The sequence below is a fragment of the Lissotriton vulgaris genome, chromosome 1_1, assembly GCF_964263255.1.
Source record: "Lissotriton vulgaris chromosome 1_1, aLisVul1.2, whole genome shotgun sequence".
Lineage (NCBI taxonomy): Eukaryota > Metazoa > Chordata > Amphibia > Caudata > Salamandridae > Lissotriton > Lissotriton vulgaris.
This window is the reverse complement of record NC_141685.1, coordinates 1,967,971,563-1,967,978,764: the sequence shown is the minus strand read 5'-3', so window position 1 is coordinate 1,967,978,764 and position 7,202 is coordinate 1,967,971,563. Positions and strand designations below refer to the sequence as shown.

The 7,202-nt window shown below is 53.6% G+C and overlaps 1 pseudogene; it reads left to right on the top strand.

The window, feature by feature from the left end:
* Positions 1 to 606: 606 nt before the first annotated feature.
* Positions 607 to 7,202, top strand: part of LOC147751462 (glucocorticoid-induced transcript 1 protein-like) — an 81,733-nt pseudogene continuing 75,137 nt past the window's right edge.

Here is a 7,202-nt window from a genome sequence, read left to right as displayed (position 1 = left end):
TAACTTTTATCACAAGTCCCTACTCTGATTCCTTATGTAATTTACATCACTCTTTTGCAAATTGCTCTAACATCTCTGGGTAATGTTCGCGCTATGTATAAATGCATACATAAATATAATAAATAAGAAAGACAGCCTCTGATTAAGTACCATGTCCACACCGTCCTGAAAGGAAGACAGTTCACTGAAGAATAATGTGGCCCAAAACAGTTCTTCCTGCTGCGTTCTTTCTTTCAATTGTAATTTTCTTGAGCTCCCTTTAGTCTTCAGTCTGTACAAGCTTAAGGGGTAGAAACAGCGCTCACTTGAGGTGCCCACTTACTGATCATACTGAATCTGCCCTCACTGACACTATTATGGCATCTGAAAGGGGGCTTGATTTGAAGTCACTGAAGCAGACTGCGATTAAGCGAGTCTCATCTGGGAAGATTTCCCTGGTACTCATGTGTAAATGCCACCGTCCAAACAAAAGTATGAGCCTAATGTAGATGGTTGTAGGGAATCCAACAAAGGCCAATATCACTACTGTTCATAGTGACTATTATGTTGAGCAATAAGGCTCTGAAGGTACTTTCTTTCTTTTGTGCGTGACGGTCATCTTCGATAATGACATTCCATGTGCCAAGTCATCACAGGTGCGACTTTTCTGTTGCTGAGAGGCCTTGGGATGTTCGATTCCTAAAGCCACAGCAGGTACACAAGAGCCTTAAGACCTCAATACACAGCCTGGAGTTGCAAGACGGTAAGAAAGGGCCATCTTTTGCAAGGTGTACGCCAGAAATGTTTCCTTGACTATTTTTGTTGGTTGTAGAACTCTTGTACTTTACCACTGCTAAACAGTGTTAAAGTGCCTTTGCTCCCCTTTTCAACATTATGAAATTGCCATACCCCTAATTAGCATAATTTACCTACAAAATCCTAGCTTATGGTACAAAATGTACCTGGGACTATAAATTAAATGACACTAGTAGACTGCAGCACCCCTTGTGCCATCCAGTACAGTGTCTGTGCAAACATGACTGCAGGCCTACCATGAATAGTCTTGCTGATCCTGTTTTAACCTGCAAATTCAACCTGTCAAAATAACCACTTTTGGCAGGTCTAAACCTTCCTTTTGAATACTTATAAGTCACCCCTAAGAAGGCCTTTTGCCCGTAAGGCAGGGTGCATGGTATTTGAAAGTAGGACATGTAAAAGATGAATGGCAATCATGCCCTTACGGAGACAGGGCCCCAAAAGATATTTTCACTGTGGTAAGGCTGGTTATTCCATAGGAAACCATTTGATTTCATTGTTAAATCTAATAATGCTAATTTTGGTTAGGAAATATCTAGAAGTGTGAATCAAATAATTTTTGTAATAGTTATTTAAAATGCAATTTAATGGTAAAATTGGATTTATAATCATTATTGAGGAAAATGTATTTTTTTAAGAAAGTTACCTTTTACCCGCCTAAAGCCTCTGGGGACCCATTTATATGAGCTCCAATTGTCTCCTGGAAGCACAGTTACAGTTACATTACCAATGACATGAAGACATGAAGAAGACATTTGTATAGCGCACGTACACCAGCGGTTTCTTGGTGCTTTGGGACTAACTGAGACTTAACAGCAGAGCATGAGGATATTAATCATAGGCCTGTGCAAACAGCCACGTCTTCAGGGCTCTCCTATTTGATGAGATGTGAAAACTGCGCCTGAGCAGGTCAAATGTCTAAGATGTGTTGAGGTGATGTTGCGCCGGGATGCCCCCGGGTAAGCTGAGCGCATTATAAATTTCATATTATTATTATTATTGTCCCCTTGACTGAATGGCAAGTGAGCAGGGCCCAGGAACCTGATTAACATCAAAACTACCTATCCTATAATAGATACATGTTAGCTGGCACCTGGGCCCTTCCTTTCTCCCCTGTCAGGCAGGTAACATATCCACAACTGGTTTAGAGTGAATGGCTTTGGATTTCTATGGCCACATCCCTAAGGTGGGCACACAAGCACCGAAGAAGAAAGTTTCTGCCATTCTTGATTTCAGAAGAGAGGCATTGTGGGATTGTTTACTGTAGGGCACAAAGAAAAAGTGGGTAGGGTTACCCCTGGAAACGTTTACCTTATTAATTAAGGATGGGGCCAAGAGTCATCAACACCCAAAAGCTGGTGCCAAGCTTAACCGTGGGATCGATGGTACTCTTCACAGAAGACTACTGATTTAGTGGGACTTCTTGGAGAAGGTGCACAGCTTTGTGGAACACTGTTCAGCTAAAGCCTGCAGCCTTGGAAGAATCCAGCTCCCAAAAAGGTGACTAAGACAAAAGGTAGAAAGTTCCATTGGACGAAAGTGCCAAATTATCTGACTGGTAAGGGACTTTCTCTGGGCACAACATGCAAATTTCTCTGGCTTGGAATTTTCCTGCCAAAAGTCAACAGCTACACGGGAACCTCATCAGACATCCTCAGTCATGAAGCCCCCCTTGACCACAACCTGCTGCCTTGGCCAGCTGAGGAATTTTGACTTCCATTTCGGAGACAAAAGGCATGAATTAGATATTGGTGGACAGGTTACTCCATCACAACGGTGGCTGTCTGTCTAAATATAAATCCCATTATGTCCTATGGAATGTATATTTTGGCAGATGGGATATCCATGACCATTTTGAAGGAGCTACCTGTCCACCAAAACCTAAATCAGGCTCTAAGTCAGAATGTAAAAATTCCAACCAGATCAAACTTGGTTTCTGTATTCAACTGTTAGACGGGACCTGGAGGGTCGGCCGAGGACAAGGGGAGAGATCTCCGGGGAGAGCCGTCTCCAGCGATCGTACAGACAAGTAACTTCCCCCCCACGGATAGGCACCACACAAAGATAAGATTTAACGTTCTTTATAAGCAATCTTGAAGTACGGTAGAATGGTACAAGGAGGTCTGGACTCAGGGGTCCCCTCGATTCTAGTCTCTTGGATGGGAAAGGGGGTAGCGGGACAGTCTTATTACCAAACTGGTAGTTGCGATGAGATGATGAGTAGCTCACAATCCTCGAGCTCGGTCTTTCTTGAGGGACGGGCCGCGGCAGCGCCAGCAGGTCCCGAAGAAGGTGGTAGATACAACGGATCTCGGCAGCGCCAGCCGGTCCTAACGAAGACGGTGATTACAACGGATCGCGGCAGCGCCAGCAGGTCCCAACGAAGATGGTAGTTACAACGGGTCACGGCAGCGCCAGCAGGTCCCGACGAGGATGTAGGTTGCAGAGGGCCGCAGCAGCGCCAGCGGCAGGACGACAGTTCACAAGGTAGGGCTGCGGCAGCGCCAGCAGTCCGTCAAGGATGAGTTCTTCTCGGTGTCTCTCGACTCCAGGATACAACTGCCTTCCTGCTCTGGAGCTGCCCCAGTTATAGGTCTGGCGGCCTTTGATGTCCGGACCCTCGCACTTGGGGGTCGGGAGGTCCGGGATGAGGGAGTCCAGACACCCTGCAGGGGGGTGGAGCCAGCGCCCGGGGAGGCTGGGGGCGATCGGCACCTGGCGGGGGAGAACCATCGACACTTCTTTCTCCCATTGACCTGCCAAGTGGGCCGTTCACCTCCTGGGAGGATGGTGGTGCCGGGATGTCGGGGCCTGGCCAGGCCCAGGGTTGGGTCGGGCTGAGGCCACGCGGCCTCGTGGTGCAGTGTCCAAGATGGCGGCCGGGCCGGGCAATGGTGCTGACGGTGGCCCGGGCCCGTGATACAGAGATGTCCGGGAGTAGGAGTCCCGTAGGGGACGGAGTGTGAGTTGCTTCGGTGGGTGGCACCTGGAGAGCTGACGTCCCGGCCCTGTCATGCGGGGGGGGGGCGAGCCCGTCATGTGGCCTGTCCAACATGCGTCCCCCCCAGCTGAAGGCGGGGAGAGTCACCCATCTTCTTGGGGACTCTCCTTGTCGAGGCGGAAAAATCGTGACAGGCCATCCGCGTTGGCGTGTTCCTGGCCGGGGCGGTGTTCCACCGTGAAGTCCATCCCTTGCAGGGAGATGGACCATCGCAGGAGCTTGAGATTCTCCCCCCGCATCTGCATCAGCCATTGCAGGGGGCGGTGATCTGTTTGCACCCGAAAGTGGGTACCGAAGAGGTAGGGCAGGAGCTTCTTGAGGGCCCATACCACAGCGAAGGCCTCCCTCTCGATGGTGCTCCAGCGCTGTTCCCAGGCCAACAACCGTCGACTGATGAAGGCCACTGGTTGGTCGACTCCCTCAGTGTTTAGTTGGGAGAGGACGGCTCCGATGCCATGGTCGGAGGCATCAGTCTGGACGATGAACTCCCGGCTGTAGTCGGGAGCCTGGAGTACCGGGGCTGTGCACATGGCGACCTTCAGCTTTTCGAAGGCCGCTTGACAATCGGGAGTCCAGTCGACTCTTTTTGGCTGGTTCTTGGATGTCAGGGCCGTGAGGGGCCCCACAATGCTGTCATAGTCCTTCACAAACCGCCGGTAGTTTCCGGTGAGCCCCAGGAAGGCCCGGACCTCGGTTTGCGTTATGGGCGGTTGCCAGGACTGGATGGCAGCGATCTTGAGTTGGAGGGGGGCCACCAGACCGCTCCCCACTTGGTGTCCTAGGTAGGTCACGGACCCCTGGCCAATCTGACATTTGCTGGCCTTGATTGTGAGGCCGGCCTGTTGTAGGGCCTGCAGGACCTCTCGGAGGTGGCGGAGGTGATCTGACCAGTGGCGGCTGTAAACCGCGATATCGTCCAGGTAGGCGGCGCTGAATTCTTCGAGGCCCGCCAATACCTGGTTCACCAGGCGTTGAAAAGTTGCTGGGGCGTTTTTCATGCCGAATGGCATCACTTTGAAATGGTAGTGGCCATCCGGGGTGGAGAAAGCTGACCGTTCTTGCGCCCTGGGGGTGAGGCCGATCTGCCAGTAGCCCGCTGTCAGGTCAAAGATGCTGAGGTAGCGGGCAGCCCCCATGCGGTCGATCAGTTCATCGGCTCGGGGAATGGGGTGAGCGTCGGTCCGGGTGACAGCGTTCAGGCCCCGATAGTCAACGCAGAATCGGAGCTCAGGGGTGGTGCCGGGGGCAGCAGCTTTGGGGACCAGTACGACTGGGCTGGCCCAGGGGCTGTCCGAGGGTTCGATGACTCCGAGGGTGAGCATCTTGGAGACTTCTTCCTGGATGCAGGCACGTACCCGATCTGGCACGCGGTACGCCCGATGTCTGATGGGGGGACTGTCCCCAGTGTCCACGTCGTGCAGGCACCAGGGGGTGACCCCTGGGGTGAGGGAAAAGAGAGCTGCGAACTGCAGCAGGAGAGCCCGACAGTCGTGGCGCTGCTCTGAGGTCAGGGCATCTGACAGCCCGACCCCGTCCACCGAACCATCCTTTTCACGTGTCCTCAGTAGGTCAGGGAGGGGCTCGGAGTCTTCTCCTGTCCCACTGTCTGTAGCCATCAATAGGCTGAGCTCCGAGCGCACAAAGTGAGGCTTGAGTCTGTTGGCGTGGAGGACCCAGAGGGGGTTCCGGGAAGATTCCATGTCGATGAGATAGGTGACGGGGCTCTTGCGTTCGACCACCTTGAAGGGCCCCGTCCACTTATCTTGCAGGGCACAAGGTTCGGTGGGGGACATCACCCATACTTGCTGGCCAGGTACGAACTCTATGGAGGAGGCGTTCTGATCGTACCACTTCTTCATGTCCTCCTGACTGGCTTCAAGATTGGCTTTGGCGATTTCTCGGAACCGCCTGGTCTGATTGCGGAGGGTCAGGAGGTATTTGTAGACGTCTGGAGGGGTTTTCAGGGGGGCCATCTCCCAACCTTCCTTGACTAGGCTGAGGGGCCCTCGAACAGGGTGCCAGTACAAGAGCTCGAAGGGGCTGAAGCCGAGGGACTTCTGAGGGACTTCTCGGTAGGCGAAGAGGAGGCACGGGAGGAGCACATCCCACTGGCGGCGGAGGGGCTCTTCTAACCCCATAATCATTCCCTTGAGTGTACAGTTGAACCGCTCAACCAGTCCGTTCCCCTGTGGGTGATAGGGGGTTGTGAATCGGTAGGTGACCCCGCACTGCTGCCAGAGGGATTTCATGTATTTCGAAATGAAGTTCGTGCCTCTGTCGCTGACGACTTCCCGGGGGAAGCCCACCCGGGAGAAGATCCCCATTAAGGCTCGGCCGACCACCGGTGCGGTTACAGTTCGAAGGGGGATGGCCTCCGGATAGCGGGTGGCATGGTCCACCAGTACCAGAATGAAACGATGTCCTTGGGCTGTTCGGGGGTCCAGGGGCCCCACAATGTCTATTCCCCCTTTTTCGAACGGGGTGGTAACCACCGGAAAGGGCTGCAGGGGCGCCTTGAGTTTGCGGCCGCTCTTCCCGCTGGCCTGACAAGTGGGACAAGACCGGCAGTGGTTGAGTACGTCATTTCTCATCTTGGGCCAGTAAAAGTGGGTCACCAGGCGGTTGTAGGTTTTGTCCTGACCCAAGTGTCCAGCCAGGGGGACATCGTGGGCCAAGTTCAGCAGGAAGTCTCTAAAACGGAGGGGCACCACTAACACTCGACTGGCCCCCAACTCTGCGATTCTCTGTTCACTGTACAATAGATCATTGTCCCAATAGATCCAGTGGGCCCCGGCGGTATCTCCCGTGCTCTGGGCGAGGGCTTGTTGTCGGAGTCCCTCGAGGGAGGGACATGTCTTTTGCTCTTGACGGAATTGTTCCTGGGTGGGTCCCCCTTCTTGACGCCACTGAGCCAGGTCTGGGAGATCCTGGGGCTGAGCGAGTTCTTCTTGGGTTTGTTCTGGGGGGTCGACGGTGTCGGCGTCCCCCACTGGAGCGATCGGAGGAGGAGGTGCTGGCCATTCGGGTTCTTCTGGTCGGGGGATGGCGCGGGCCGCCATGGACCGGGTGGTTACGCACGCCCAGTCCGGAAGGCCCAACATCCCCAGGTGTTCTCTTCTCTCTACGGCGGCCCATGGGGAACTCTCGAGATCGTTCCCCAGGAGACAGTCCACGGGGGCATCATCGCGGACCATCACCTTCAGCATGCCGGATACTCCTCCCCACTCGAAGGGGACGCAGGCCATCCGACACATGCTCTCTGAATTGTCGGCTGAACGGACGGGGCAGAGAATGTTCGGTATTATTTGCTCGGGGGTCACCAGGTGACAGCGGACGGCCGTCACACTGGCCCCTGTGTCACGTAGGGCTTCGGCCTTGCGCCCATTTATGCTCACCCACTGACTAT